The 16,950-nt window shown below is 35.7% G+C and overlaps 1 long non-coding RNA gene across 1 annotated transcript; it reads right to left on the bottom strand.

Annotated features, from left to right (window-relative positions):
• Positions 1–14,990: 14,990 nt before the first annotated feature.
• LOC120187617 lies at positions 14,991–16,035 on the bottom strand. Its single transcript, XR_005522323.1, has 3 exons — positions 15,840–16,035; positions 15,644–15,756; positions 14,991–15,070 (listed from the first exon to the last, which is right to left on the bottom strand). It is a non-coding gene; the product is annotated as an uncharacterized LOC120187617 (long non-coding RNA).
• Positions 16,036–16,950: the final 915 nt, after the last annotated feature.

Below are 16,950 nucleotides of genomic sequence, written 5' to 3' on the forward strand. Positions count from 1 at the left end.
GCTCATACGTGATGAAGAGTTCTGGCCATCTAAAGGTGATAACACGGTTCCTACGTGATGAGGACGGCTGGTTATCTATGGTTGACACGGCTCCTACGTGATGAGGAGATCTGGTCAGCTGATGACACGGCTCATACGTGATGAAGAGTTCTGGCCATCTAAAGGTGATAACACGGTTCCTACGTGATGAGGACGGCTGGTTATCTATGGTTGACACGGCTCCTACGTGATGAAGAGATCTGGTCTGGGGATGACACGGTTCCTACATGATGAGGACGGCTGGCCATCTTTAGGAGTTATGGTTTTAAGAGAAACCAAATCAAAGATTTGTTTCAAAAGAAACAAACCCAAAGATGATATTTTTAAAGCAACTGTCTCAAAGAGACCAAATTCGTTTTAAGGGAAACGACTCAAAGATGACATTTAAAGGGAAACTGTCTCGTGCAAGACAAAATTCGTTTAAAGGGAATTGATCTCAAAGATGTTTGTTTGGTTTCAAGGGAAACAAATTCAAAGATGGTAATTTTGTTTTCCAAAAAACAAGCTCGAAGATTTTCCAAGAAACTGTCTCGAGAGACACAAAATTCTGTTTCCAAAGAAAGAGATTCAATGATTTTTTCAAAAGAAATTGTTTTAAGGGATAAAACATTGTTTCCAGAGAAACAAACTCAAAGATGATCTTGTTTTAAGAGAAAATGTTTCAAGAGAAAATGTTTCAAGTGAAACGACTCAAAAATGGTTTTATTTCAATTGAAACAAACTCAAAGATTTTGTATTTCTAGAGAAACTGCCTCAAGGGAGTCAACATTTGTTTTAATAAAAACAATCTCAAAGATGGGTAGTTTTAAAATAAATGGTCTAAACGATCTCAAAGGTTGGTATTTTCAAAAGAAGTTGTCTCGAGAGACAAAATTTTGTTTCAAAGGAAACAAACTCAAAGATTTTTTTCAAAAGAAATTGTCTTTAATAGATAAAATTTTGTTTCAAAAGAAACATACTCAAAGATTTTTGTTTTAAAAGAAACTATCTTAAGAGACAAAATTTTGTTTCCAAAGAAACAAACTCAAAGATTTTTTCAAAAGAAACAATCTCAAAGATTTTTTTTTTTTTTCACAAAATTGTCTCAAGAGAGACAAAACTTTGTTTCAGACTCAAAGATTTTTCACGAAATTGTCTCAAGAGAGACAAAACTTTGTTTCAAAATAAATAGACTCAAAGATTTTTCAAAAGAAACAACTCAAAGATATTTATTCAAAAGGAACAAACTCCAAGATTTTTATTTAAAAGGAACAAACTCAAAGATTTTTATTTAAAAGGAACAAACTCAAAGATTTTTATTTAAAAGGAACAAACTCAAAGATTTTTATTTAAAAGGAACAAACTCAAAGATTTTTATTTAAAAGGAACAAACTCAAAGATTTTTTAAGAGAAATTATCTCAAGCGAGACAAAGTTTGTTTTTGAGAAACGATCCCAAGTGAGATCAACTTTGTTTAATATGAAACAAATTCGAAATTTGGATCTCAAAGGGAAAAGGTCTCAAGCGAGACGAAATTTGTTTTGAAAGAAACAACAATCTAAGGTGAGATTAATTCTGTTTTAAGTGAATCAAATTCAAAATTTGTATCTCAAAGGAAAAATGTCTCAAGCGAGACGAAGTTTGTTTTAAAAGAATTTGTCTCAAACGAGACAAAATTTGTTTTTAGGAAGCTGTTTCAAGCTAGACAAAATTTGCTTTAAAAATTCTCAAAATTTGTGGAAAAATATCTCAAGTGAGACAAAAAATTTGTTTCAAGAAAAACACCCTCAAAAGCGATAAAAAGTCTGTTTGTTCATGCACGTTGAGGAAATGTCTTGATTGTTGACTTCAGGAAGCCCAAATCATTGTTTCTGCAAGTTAGACATCTGGTCATTTCCGAGCTTTGATTTCCTGAGAGATCAAAATGATGCATTTTTTACTGACTATATTGGATGTTATGATGGATGTCAAGATGAAATTTATTTGATTTTTTGTCCAATTTGTCCCCAAGTGAGGAGAAAAATGTCTTTAATATATATGTTTGATACAAATTTTATGTATTATGTATGTATGTGTATATATGTATGTATGTATGTATGTTTTCTCGATCTGGAAGGAGAATAGTTGCGAGAGTATTCTTCACTCTATCATTGACTTAGTTTGTCTTCATTTCCACCAAGGTGTACTCTTGCAAACCTTGACCTGAGACCATTTGTTTATTCCATCAAATTTTGCCCTAAAATTTAGCTTCTCTTGCCCCAACTTCGATTCTGAGCTTTGGAGAGATATTTGTTAAATTCCAAGATATTCCTCCAGAGAGATTATCTTGTTTGAAAATGTTTTTCTTCTTTTGAAAACCACTTGACGAAAAAAAAATATGTGAATTTTCATTGTCAAATGAACTAAAATAATGCCCCTTTTTCGGCCTCCCAGTTGGAGCAAATCACAAAATGTGAATTCATTGAATAACAAAAATCAACTACTCTTTTAATCTTTGATAGCTGCAAATCTTTGACAAATATCAAGATCGACAGGTTGATTTTGAGGTAGGCTACCTAAATTCTAAGGTTTGTTTCATTGATTCGGTCATCGTGAAGATCGTGACATGTCTTTTTCGTGATTTGGCATTTTAATCGGGGGCGGACAAAATGACGCAACTAGCATAGTCACTTGCTAAACTCTTTAGAACACTTTTGTTTCAGTTCTCTGAAATCTTCCATTTGTTCAGGCTTCGTAGGTTCACCTAGTCAAGGTAGTGCAGAAATATCGGTCTAAAAACGAGAATTCTGAGTGCTCGTGTGAAGTCGACTATAACAGGCGTTCCCCAACTCCCTTAGTCCATATTCACCGAAACTCCTTATTTAGTAAATTTGATTTAATTTGCCATTGTTTGGCTAGCTGAATTCAGCTTTATTGTACATATATTTTATAATTGCCTTTGTTCGGCTAGCTGAATTATTCATGTCGTCACAAAGTCTTCGACTTGACAACCACAGTGGAGCATACACCGGATTGCCAAGTACCCGATCAATGTCATGGTTTGAATGTAATCTATTCATAAAGCCAGGGTTTTCGAGTTTCCTCTATAACCAATTGCTTTAGCGGAATAGCTCAGCTTTATTGTATACATATATATGTTTTTGTTTATTTGTTTACGGATTCCATTTCTTAAGCTCGCTGAGGAGAACCTGTTATAGTCTCGGTGTTTGTTGAAGGTCAGAAAATCTCATCGTTAGAGTTCAATTCCCAAGCAACTGACCTAAACTAGATTCATCTACTTGACCATTCCATCTGAGAAGATTATGATCATCATTGAACGTCATAAACAGAAATAATAACTAATTAGTTTTGCAATCTCATGTGCTAGTTGCCCCATTTTATCCGTTCCTAACACATACCTGAATGCCAAACCCTTTGATTGACTCTTTATGTGAACAGAAAACTAGCTCGGTCCCTGCAAGAAAATGGTATGTATTCTGGTGTACCTCTGGATTAGGATCAAGGGGTCACTGTTTTGCAGGGTTCAATCTTGTCATTTGTCAAAGATTTACAACCTCAATTATTAAAATGCTTTTAATTAAAATGATATTCAAAGAATTCAAGATTAAAATTTGCTCATTGTCATCATTTTTTTTAAAGGAAGTATTTTATTTACAATGTTCGGACGTCAAGTGACTTACAAAAATTTAAACATAAGAAGAACAAAAGAAAAACAAATTCAAACAAGATGTCATGCATGAGAATGCAACAAAATCTCCTGATGGATGCCCCGACCGACTTCCGATCAGAATGCCCCATTACACATTGAACATTAATGTCCCTGAATCGATCAGATCTTGGACCTTGCACTTTAATGCCCTACAATTCTCAGTGGTATGCCCTGAGATCCCAATGTGATAGCTGCATATGGCATTAATATCATGGCCTTCAGGATATGGGTCAGTTCTTGGTTTGGATTGAACTGGAATCACCAGGTTGTTCTCAATTAGAGCTGGGAGCAATTCCTCATATGTCATCGGAATTGGATTGATGCATGTCTTTTTACGAAAATCATTATGAGACACGGTCCCCAGATTAGTTAAATCCACTAGACTGACCTCAGCTCTTTCCTCAATGTCAGTATGGCTAGTACCACATATCTGGCCATTATTAATAGCTCTTTCAATCATTTCTCCACACATGACAATGTCAGAGAAACTCTTAGTGGCAACCCCTATCATGTAGTCGATATAAGGAGACTGTAATGTATCTATGAATATAGTGATGAACTCTCTTTCAGTCATTGGTGGATGCACTTGAGATGCAATATCTCTCCATCGTTGTGCGTACTGTCGAAAACTCTCATAATTCTTCATCCCCATATTCTGAAGCATTGTTCGATCGGGGGCCATATCAATCATGTGCTTGTATTGGCCCAGAAAAGCACTAACCAAATCCCTCCAGGAGCGGACTTGAGAACGACTCAGTTGGTGGTACCACCTTGAAGCAGGTCCAATCAAACTGTCTTGAAAGCAGTGGATCAACATCTGATCATTGTTAGTGTATCCAGTCATTCTTCGAATAAACATCGTGAGGTGGGAATTGGGGCAACTGGTTCCCCTGTACTTTTCAAACTCGGGCATCTTGAATTTGGGCGGGAGCACCAAGTCGGGAACTAGTACTAGTTCTGTTGCATCCATCCCGTTGTGAGAGGTTTGTCCCCTCCTTCCCTGAAATGTCTCTCTGCACCACTGTTTTAAATTCTCTGGGATCTCGTTCTTGGCTTTTCTCGTCGCTTGGTGACTAGGAATCCTGTTGGACGAGATAAGTGGTTATGAATTAGCCTGTGCCTTCACACATTCAACTGTTTCACGGGTCAAGGAAATTTTCTCTCTGCCTTTTCCTTGGTTAAGCTCAGCCATTTTTGCTACCATTTGGCCAACTATGTCCTTTTGGTTTTGCAAGATACGATCCACGGTGGTCTTTTGCATCTGCTCCATTTTAACCTCCCACTCAACTTGCATCTTTTGCAAACTCTCGTTCAACTCTTTCTTTAATTCCTCAAATTTTGCATCCATTCTTAGTACTGTGTGAATGCAATTGCACAGTTAGAAGTGCTTCCTCAAAGTTTCCAGCAAGGTATGATTAATGCATGTAAACATGCTTAAATGAATGTTATGCAAAATGCAACGATGCAAATGCAAATGCAGAAATGTTGATCCCAACAATGAATATTTTAGAACAAATTTCACTAGAAATAAAAGTTTTCACATTACAAGACAGTCCACTTTACAGACTTGACTTCTCTCAGATGTTGAATCTGAAATGGGTCGCTGCTTCATCTTGGATCTTCATCCTTGAAAATGATGCCCCTCAAGCGTTTTGTAAACAGACTCTTTTAATGCCCCGGCGATGCTGAAGTCAGTGCATCACTCTTCAATGAATAACGTCGGAACGATCGTAAATAATAATCTATTACTGGATTAATCCCCAGACTTCAGTCTTAAATGTTGCACGATCTTCGAGCTCACTGCTTTGTCTCGGATTTTTGTATTTGGAACTGATGCCCCTAAAGCATTCTGTAACCTAACTCTGTTAATGCCCCAGTGGTGCGGAAGTCAGTGTATCGCTCCTTGATAAATAGCGATGAAATGATCGTAGATAAAAATCGACTGCTGGATCACTCATCGGATCAGTGGCTCATCATTTTAGTCTCGAACGTTGCACGATCGTCTTGAGCAAGTCTCCTTCTTGTACTCTGTGCATTTCTTTTTAGCCTTCGGTGCATGTCTGTGTACGCGACTGCTTGGTTGAAAACTTTTATCTCTTCTTGTGAAAATTTTCTCTCGAATATTCCCTTGCTGATCAACATTTTCGCATTATGTTATGATGATGCAATGTAAAGAAGAATGAAAAAAACAAAAACAACAGAAAATAAATAAGTTAGTGCACACAAAGAAAAGAAAAGAAATTAGTTAGTACAGGTAAGACAATCGATATATATAAAAATATTATTTAGAGATGAATATAACACCTACCCCATCATGATATCTACCCAAACATGATTTCAATAGATAACAATCCTACCCGGACATGCTATCTACCCAAAATTGATTTAATTTCAAGAAAATAATCCTAACCGCATGATATCTAGTTCGCATGCTTTTATTCTAAAAAATATTCTACAAATTTAAAAGGTTAAGGTTTAGAATCGTTCCTCCTTCGTGTACACCTATTTTGGGTACCTACTAACGGACAAAGGTTCGGTACGACTATACCTAGGGTGATCGTTCGACGATTCACTATATGCTTGGTTTCGGCTCTAACGGAAAAAAGGGACTCGAATTGTCCTTGATGTCGGTGCCCCCTTGGGCTGCCAGACCCTCGATCCTCACCCATTACAGGTTTCAAACGGAACGAGTTCAATTCGAGGGGATTCACTGTCTTATACCCGTACGAGGAATAAATCCCTACGAAGGTATAAGGTATGTATCCCATGGGTTATTTGCTAAAACTCATACGAAGAATAAATTCTTACGAGAGTGAAGCATTCACCCCAACTAATTTGGATCGAAGCTCGTGTCTAGAGCTTATGTTATGCCAATGCGAGTGATGTGTGTGAGGAGGAACATACCTACCTTCGACCCAAAAGGAAAACAAAACAAGGAAAAATGATAAAATCCTGACAAAGCTGAAAGCCAAAAATAAAATGTTAGTATGACAAAAAACGAAGCAATTAAAATTTCAATAAACAGATCATAAATTAACTAAAAACTAGAAATCATAATTTCCACCAAGATGACAATATGTAAACGACATACAGCCTGACTCTCTAAAAAAAGGGTCCCCAGCGGAGTCGCCAAGCTGTCATAACCATTTTTTTGTAAAACAATTAAATATTATTAAAAAAACGATTATGACTTTAATTTTGGAAAAATTAGTGATTTGGAATTAATTTGGAATAAATTGAATAGAGTCGCCATCAACCTTTGGGTTAGGTAGGTCGAATACCTAAAAACGTCTTTTAAAACAATTTTAAGAAAAATCATTTTTTAAAGACAAGATTCGGTCTGCGTTACCAAAGATTCATTTAAATGGATTCGGGAGTCGGTTACGTGCGGGGAAGGGTAAACACCCCACAACGCCCAAAATTGGTACTGTGTCGCTTACACATCGTTGTAAATGATGGAATTTATGAGTCGAATATAAAGTTAAAATGTGATCTATTTATCGAACGTTGATTAATTTGCTTCGAATTAAATAATTAGAGAAAATTCTTTAACTCGTAAAGAAATCTCGAAATTAGCAATCCTCCATCGGGAAAGCTAACTCGACTATTTCTCATCCATAAAGAATATTTCCCTCTTGATAAAATGTGAATCGAATATAAATAAAATTGACGTTTGCATACAACAAAATAAATTGATTAACTAAAAATGTGAATTGAATACAAATGCAAATTGACATTTACATAAAATAAAATAAATTACTATTTAAAATAACACACACATTGCATCATTTGCACAAATTAATTAGTGAAATATACTCGACTTGTTGCAAGTTCCTATGTCGTTAAAATGCCGTATCGGATCGCACCACTTCGACCAAGTGATACTTTCCACGCTCATTCTAAGCATACGTGTTCTTAAAAGTATTTGGACAATATTTAAATAAGAAAAATGGAAATAAATAGAAATAGAAATATGTGAAATAATATTTACAACAATAAAATTAAGCATGTTTAATTACATATGGTACAAATAAATACATAACATGAAAAATGTACATACATAGGGGATTAAAAGAATGTTACAACCCAAATATAATGGTCAAAAAGTAAGTATTTAATAATTACAATGACTAACATGGTAATAACAAATTAAAGGGCTAAAACAGAAAAATAGAAAATTAAAAGACTAAAATGGCAAAAACAGAAACGTAGGGACTAAAATAGTAATTAAACCGAATGCAAACTAGTGACTAAAATGAACAGATTTACAAATCTTAGAGTCAAATTTGAACATCAGCCAAAACATACAACATATAAAATCAGTGACTAAAATGAAACTAATACAAACATTGTGGCCAAAGTAAAATATGAGTATAATAATAACATGGGTTAAAATGTAAACATGCAAACATGGCAAACCATAATGCAAATAAAATAAAATAACTAAGCTTTATAGACAAGTGACTAAACTGTGTAAATTGAAACTACAGTATCAGAAACATAAAATAGAGAAACTAGATTAATCAATGGCTACAATAAAACAGAACAAAATCAGTGGTCAATTTTAGAATAAACAGAAACTTAAAGATTCAAACAGTAATTACACCAAATACCAAACAGTGACTAAAATATAAGAAACATAAATATCATGGCCAAATTCTAACATTCACAAGAAATAAACAACACACAACCAATGACTAAATTGAAATAATTATAAATGCTATGGCCAACGTTCAACATTAATAATAATAATAAACAAGCAAGTACCAGACCAAAATACCAATGTTGAAACATTAAGGCTCAAAATAAAATAAATATAATTTTATTTAATGACTAAATCGTGAGGTTACAAAGTAGAAAGGACTAAAAGTGTAGTTACCCCATGCTTGCAAAACACGGGTACCCAGAACCCCTAAAACGGCGTCGTTTCGATTTGGAAATATAAGCCCAAAACCAGCTTAATTTCTTCTCCATTTCTCATTTTTTCGTTTTGGCAAAAATCAGAGAGAGAGAGTGAGAGAGAACTCTCTCAACTCTCTCATCGGAGGGAAAACCAACCGCCACCGCCGGTGACGCTCACGGCGGCACTCGCGGTGGTCGACGGTGGTCGGAGAGAGCGAAACTTCTCACAACGTTCCTCTCTTAGCTCTCAACCCAAATCTAAAGTCCCCTACCCCAAAATCCAAACAGAAAACCCTAGATTTAGGATTTACCTCACGAAAAACCGAGACTCCAACGACCCTTTGGACTTCCGATGGTTCCTCCGATCAAGGTATGGGTTCCCCTCTCTCTGTTTTTTTTTCTTTCGTATTTTTGTTTGAATGGGATGGATGGTTTTTTTTCTCTCGGTTTCTTTCTTTTCTTTCCTCTGTGTATTTTTTCTTTGGTATTTTCCTTTTTTTTTTTGGTCTCTGAACCCGAATCCCTCTTTTTTTTGACTCTGATATCTTGCTTGATTTATGGTTGATTTTTTCGTTTGGTGAGATGATGATGTCTAGGAATAGGGGAAATTATGGGTTGTTGATTTAGGGTGACCAATTTCCCGATTTACCGGGATTTAGGTATTTTATATTTTAGGGTTTTGATTTGTTTACTATTTCCTTTGATTGGTTTGATTTGGAACTGATGGGGTTACTGTTGGTGCAGGTGGGAGCAGTCGGAGTGGAGCGAGACGGGCCAGAACAGTGACGGCGGCGCGGCTGTTCCTTTGCTGCTGGCGGCGGCGGCTAGCTACTGGCTTCGGTTTAGGGTTTAAAACCCTAATTACTTGGGCCAGATCCAGGCCTGGTTCGGGTATTGGGCCTGAACCGGGTCTGGGCTCCAAGTCTTGTAATTCTGGGTCGGGTTTGGTATCTGATGGGCTTCGGGTTTGAGCCTGCAAAAATTGTAATATTTGTAAATTAATAATAATAATAGTAATAATAATAATATAACGATAATAATAATAATAATAATAACGATAAAAAACCCGGGCAAAAACGGGTGTCTACAGGTATCATTCACTTGTTAAAGTTCCTTGAAGTAGTTTTTCGCTGTGCTTCACTCGTTTTTTTCCTCGTTGGGCTGGGTAGTCCACTCTTGCACCCTCAACTATGTTGAACCCTACAACGTTTTCAGAGGTTCCTGATGATGAGCAAATTGGTGATACCAGTTCTCATATCTTTGCCAACAAAATAATCAATACGTGTCTCACTGACTCGAACTACCTCTTGTGGCAACAAGTTTGACTCACAGTTCGAGGGCACGATCTTGAGTGCTATCTTGATGAAACCATGCATGTTCCTACAAAATTGGTGCTCAACAGAGATGGTGAGAAGGTCATCAATCCCGCTATCTTCGCTATGTTAAGCAAGATAGCTCGTTGGCGTCTTGGCTCCTCTCTACGGTAAGTTCCAATATCTTGCCTAATCTGGTAGGTGTTGAGTCCATTACTGCTGTTTGGAGTGCTATCACTCGATTATACTCTAAACTCTCTACTACCAAGATTATGGCTCTTCATTGCCATCTGAGATCAATGAAAAAAGGCACCAAGTCCATGCGTGATTACACTATGGCCATCAAGGAAATTTGTGATTTGTTGGTATGTTATGCTAATCCTATTCTGATATTGATCATATTGCTACCCTTCTCAATGGATTTTCAGTTGAGTATGAACCAACAGTAGCTGCTATTATAGCGAGCAGAGAACTTTTGGCTTGGATAATATGGTGTTTGTTCTTATCGATGTCGAGACTTGGCTTGAGGATACCTCTCGTCTTCCTGTTGATGTCAACTTCACTCGCAATAATGCAAATCAAGATTCGGTAAGACAACGAGCCAATCATGCAAACAAGCATTATGGGGGAGCCAAATCAAAAGGCAATGCTGGAGGAAGGGACAAAAGAAGACCCAGGCAGTAGTGTCAACTTTGTGGGAAGTTAGGTCATCTGGATGACCGGTGCTGGCATAGATTTGGTCAAAACTTTAAGGGGTTACAGCTCAACATAATCATTCAGATGCTCTGGGCAATGTTTGTGCTTGCTTTCCTCATGCTTCAGACTGCACTTACACTCATTTTTTAAGTCAAATCACAGGCGCAGTGTCTGTTATGGAAAATGTTGAGAACATACAGGTGAATGCTTTAATGACTGATGGACCCTTGCACTACAAATGGTTTCCTGATTCGGGAGCCACACACCATGTGACTGGTGACTGCTCCATGCTTGCAAACGTGAAATCATACACAGGTACCAGAAAAAGTTCTTCTAGGAGATGGATTGACTATTAATATTAGTTATTTTGGTAAAAAGTTAATTTCTTCTTCCTATAGGAAATTTTCACTTGATCAGAAATAGTATGTGCCACAGATAACCAAAATCTTATGTCAGTTGCAAAATTTACTAAAGACAATTTGGTATATTTTGAGTTTCACGTGAATGTTTGTTATGCTAAGGATGGACGCACATGAGCTGTGCTGATGAAAGGTAGACTTGGTGGTGGATTGTATAGCTTTTATTGTCAAGCCTTAGAAGAAACAATAGTTGTTTGCAGTGCTTAGTCAAGAATAGTGATGAGTTTTGGAGGTAGCAAATGAGGCTAGGACATCCTACAGCTGAGGTGGTAAAAGCTGTTGCAAACAAGGACTTGTCTGTTGATAAAACTAGTATATGTACTGCCTTTCAAATGGGAAAAAAGTCATGTCCTTCCCTTTTCTGCTTCTCGAACCATGTATACACATCCTTTTGAGTTAGTTGAAATTGATGTATGGGATCCTACTCCTATAAGCTGTTGTGGTTTTCGTTATTTTGTGTATTTTGTAGATATGTACACAAGAAATAGCTAGGTATATTTGTTACGAAATAAGAGTGAAGTTTCTGTTGCCTTCAAGATATTTGTTGCCTTCATTAAGAATCAGTTTTCTGCAAATATTCTTGCTCTACAAACCGATGGTGGTGGAGAATTTATATTTCTGGAAGCCATATCTCATCATCTAGGTATTCAACTTCGAAAGTCATGTCCACATACTTCCCAGCAAAATCGAGTAGTGGAAAGAAAGCATAGGCACATAGTAGAAACTGCCCTTACCTTGCTGGCTCATGCTTCACTTCCACTATCATATTAGTCACATACAATCTTAAGTGCAATTTTTCTTATCAATAGAATGCCAACCAGGTTGTTTGGGAATCTCTCTCTTCATCAGAAACTGTATGGCAAGCCACTTGATTATAACTTTTTCAAGGTGCTTGGTTGTGAATGTTTCCCACACCTTATACCTTTCAACAAGAACAAAATGGACTTTCGCCCAAGACCTTGTGATTTTCTCGGTTACTCTCCAAATGCATCATGGTTACCAGTGCATGGATGAAAATGGTAAAAATTTTATGTCTCGTAACGTGGACTTTAATGTAGACGTGTTTCTATTTTCTTAGAAAAATCCAACAACTAACAAAGATAAGGTGTGCCGTGTTCAATCCAATTCTTTACAGGTCATTCCTATCACTTCTGCAGTACCTATGTATGTTGCTCCTGTCAACCCTACTCATGATAATAAACCTACAGGCCTCACAGTTGATTTTGGTAGTCCTGTCCCAATTACAAGTAGCGAGGATCACATGGCTACAGTCTCAACTCCTCAATCCGCGGATGAGGCCCAAATTAAACTGCCACCTATTGATCAAGTAAATCAATCCTCTGATGATGAACAGACTGGGAATGGGGCTACTCCATGTGAATGTTTTCAAATTCAACATCAAGAAAGTCAGGCAGAAAGAATCTCGACAGATACACATGCTATGGCTACCAGGAGCAAGCATGAGATTTCCAAGCAAAAGGGTTACACAGTGCAATGTAAGGAGCTACCTATTGACATCCATGCAGCGCTTGAAGATAATAACAGGAGAGAAGCAGTTCTATCTAAGTATAATGCTCTTCTGAGCAATAATACGTGGAGGATTGTTGAACTACCAGTTGGAAAGCTGCAAATGACTCTTCAAGGTTAAGAAGCATGTAGATGGTTCTGTGGAAAGATTGAAAGCTAGGTTGGTAGCTAAAGGGTATTCACAAATACCAGGTTTTGATTTCATGGACACTTTCAGTCCAGTAATTCGATTCTCCACTGTAAATATACTACTTGCATTGGCTGTAACATGTAACTGGCAGATAAGGCAGGTTGATGGGAACAATGGCTTCTTAAAAGGTGAACTGAGTAAGGAGGTTTACATACATCAAATACCATGGTTTGAAGAAACCTCACATGATAAAAAAGTGTTAATGTGTAAATTACAAAAGGCCTTATATGGTCTAAATCAAGCTACTAGAAACTGGTTCCCCAAGCTCAAAGAGTTCTTGTATGGATTAGGATTTGAATCCTCACGAGCTGATTCCTCTCTCTTTATACGTGCAAATGATGGAGTGGTAACCTATGTAGTAGTTTATGTAGATGACATACTGATCATTGGGAGTTTACAGGAGGAAGCAGATTAGGCATTTCATAAACTCAATGAGAAATTTTCGCTCAAAGACCTCGGACAACTGAAGTTCATTCTTGGTATAGAGGTGCATCGATCAGATTGAGGTTTATTTCAAACAAAAAAAGTTTATTACTAACACTACAGCAAAACTGTTATGTAGCGGCGTTTGGAGAGTAAACACCACAAGTTTTAAACATATAGCGGCGTTTACAATCCAAACGCCACAAATTGATACTTTAGCGGCGTTTTTTGTACAAACGCCGCAATAGAGTAGTAATATAGCGGTGTTTTTACCACAAACGTCGTAATAGGGTTATTTATAGTGGCGTATTTTCAACAAACGCCGCAATAAAGAATACTTTTGCGTCGTTTTTAGACAAATGCCACAGAAGGGTTAATCAATAGTGGCGTTTCTTGTAAAAATGCCGCAATAAATAATACATTTCGCGGCGTTTTAGCCTAAACACCGTAATAGAGTAGTAATTTAGCGACGTTTATACCACATACGCTGTAATTGGGTTTCTTTAGTGGCATTTTTTGAACAAACGCCGCAATAAATAATACTATAGCGTCGTTTTTAGACAAACGGCACAATAGTGTTAATCAATAGTGGTGTTTTTTTTGTATAAACACCGCAAAAAACATGTGATATATTGGCGTTTTTTTAAAACGCCGCCAAATGTTAAATATATGCTCCACCCTTTTCTCTTACCCGATCCCTAAAATCATTTTAACTCTTCTTCCCTCAAAGCTTCTTCTCTGATACAACAATAACCCTCACACGATTCCAAGCGACGTTGTCTTTTGTCTGTCCCGGTGACCAAATCGACCCTCTCACCGGCGAACTATAACACAATTGCACTGTTTGATCTCTCTCACTACAACAAATTTTCTTATTAGTGGCATCTAGATTAGTGGCATCTAGTGTATTGTCATTAAAACTTCAATTTATGTCACTAGATGTATTTTGTGACGTAAAAGTCAATGTCATGACGATCGTCACCCTAGGTGTGTCATTAAATGTCAAAAGTGACGATGTATGTGTTATCGTCGTGTATTGTTAAATATATAGTGATGTTAATGGATAACGTCAGAATTTAATTTGCATTCAGTGACAATTACTTTTGTCACCAAATGATGTACATTTTCGTCATTAATAAATCATATCGTCACCAATAACACAATAATTTCATTGAATACGTGACGAAAAGAAAATTGTCACATTGTTAGTAACATAGTATATCGTCACCTAATAGTAACATGGATGACATTTATATATAACGTCACTATATAATTAATATTCAATGACAACTAATTATGTCACTAAATTATGTAAAATTTCGTCATTGATGATTTATATCGTCACGGATAATACATTAAAATCAACATATATGTGACGAAAGAGATATTATCACATTTTTAGTGACATAATATAAATGTTACCTAATAATATTATGAATGACGTATATGCATAATGTCACTTTATAATTTAAATTTTATGATAGTTGTTAAATTAAATAATATTTCGTTATTGATAATTTATATTGTCACAAATAATGCATTAAAAGCAACTTATATGTGACGAAAGAGATATTATAGCAAAACACAAATAATTTATAATCTATGACATTTTTAATGACACTATATATTAAAATAAAATTATTTATACAAATCAAAATAAAAACTAAAATAGTTCACTTATTGCAAAATAATAAGATTTAAACAAATATTTCACTAAATACATAATAATTTCATTTCTATAAGTATAAAAATATTTAAATGTTTACAGAAAATAAAAATAATATGATAATAATATGACTTGTGGAATATTTCGTTGTAACATAAATACTTTCACCAGCTTTTGCAATCGATTGCTCTTAGATATTAGAGGGAACTGCAAAGGCGCATTAAACCACAACCAAAATCATCAATTATTATAGCATAGCTTCTCTCCACTGGCATAGAATTCTACAACTTAATTCATAAACACAACAGTTCGGTTACACTGAGAGAATGATTCATTTGCAATCCAACTACATTGATAATTATGCTAAATTGCAGAATTTTGCAAACTTACACTGAAATGATGCTAACAACAATATTTTCAATCAATTTAAATAAATTAACATAAACAAAAAGAAGGATATAAATTATTAGCCATCACGAGAGGAACAAAGAACCAGAGACCATTTTTTAAAAAAAGTAAGAAAAGCATGAAAGAGGGTTCTACTATTCTATTTGAAACTAAAAAATAGTGTATAAAAGAGGTTTATTCCTCCAATTCGAAGATTAATATAAGCACAAAGCTCTCTCTTTTTCAAGGAATCAAAGCAGTGCAAAGCAAATCCAATTCATGCATGGTATTTTTTCTTCATTATCATTTACAGCCTCATTTTTCTTCATTTGTTTCAATAGCTTTCAAAGTAAATACGAAACTCAAAATAAAAGTAAGGTAGGATGAGTTTACCTTCGGGTATAAGTGTAGTCGAGGTTAATGAGTCATAGATCTTAGGGTCTCTTTGCCAAGATACCATCATCACCGGAGGTAGGTAAGAGTGATGTGAGTTTTTTTCTTAAATCCTTGCACGTCAATTATTTGGTTTAGTTCTCAACCATCGGAATTTCAAATAAAAAACAAAAATGGATAAGGGTTAGGTTCTTACCTTAGTGTTGCGAGCTCCCATGGCCGGAGTGGTGGTCTTCAAGGATGAGAGGCTAAATGGTCATGTGATTAAATCCCAAACAGTGGGTTTCGGGTAGTTTTTAGAAAATTGATTGAGGGAACTATGAATAGGTTTGGGGTTTTTCTCGATGAAAGTTTGATTGGGGGGTTTTGTTTAACCCCTTATCGGGTTTGATTTGGGGGTTTTGTTTAACTCCTAATCGGGTTTGATTTGGGGTGGTAGCTACGGTGGCTACTTTTGTAAGGCGGCCATGATAAGTTTAGGCCTCTGATTTTCACTGTCAAAGAAGAAAAGAAAGAGGGAAATGGGTAAAAGGTTAGTGGTGACAGAAGATTTTACACGAGGGGGTAGGGTAGTTTAGTTTTAGGTTAAACTTTGGTAAGGGTTTTATTAAATCCCCTTAAAGAAATGCCGCTTCATACTTCCTCCACTAGCATGATTTGTAGGCTTATGGGAGAATCATTTCCTCCATCCTTTATTTTTTAACCTTATTCATTTTAGTCACGGGTAAGGACTGCTTTTGAATTTAACCTTTTGTATTTATCCCGATTTCGTTATTTTTCCTAGATTTAGGTTTCAATTATAATTTTTGAGTTATTTATGTTTAGGTCCTTATATTTATGCGTGTTTTTTTATTTAAATTCCCATTATAATTTTTTATTCGTGTGTCTAATTTTCACTTTATCTTAATTTAGTCTATGGCCAGGATTACTTTCTTTAATTAGTTGTCATATTTATTTTGCATGTTGATATGTTTTGATATGTGCAAGTATGTAAATGATTTATCTGCAAATCGTATGATATTTTTTACATGAATTGTATGATTATCCTCACGTGCATAACTCGACATAATTACATAATTGGATTAAGGGTAATACCCTTTTAATTTAAAATTGTTTGAGTGGCTTGTCTTAACTTATTATAGATCCTCTTTAAATGATTTTAAATTAAAAGTATATCCCATTAATGTCACTTAAAAAATCGATCAGTCACTTAAAATTTGGAAACGAAAGAAAAAGAAATGTTCGATTATTAAAATTTTTCGAGAAGAGATTGTTATAACTTATCTAAGATATGGTCTCGATATTTT

This window comes from Hibiscus syriacus, unplaced genomic scaffold (genome assembly GCF_006381635.1).
Source record: "Hibiscus syriacus cultivar Baekdansim isolate YM2019G1 unplaced genomic scaffold, ASM638163v2 tig00113725_pilon, whole genome shotgun sequence".
Lineage (NCBI taxonomy): Eukaryota > Viridiplantae > Streptophyta > Magnoliopsida > Malvales > Malvaceae > Hibiscus > Hibiscus syriacus.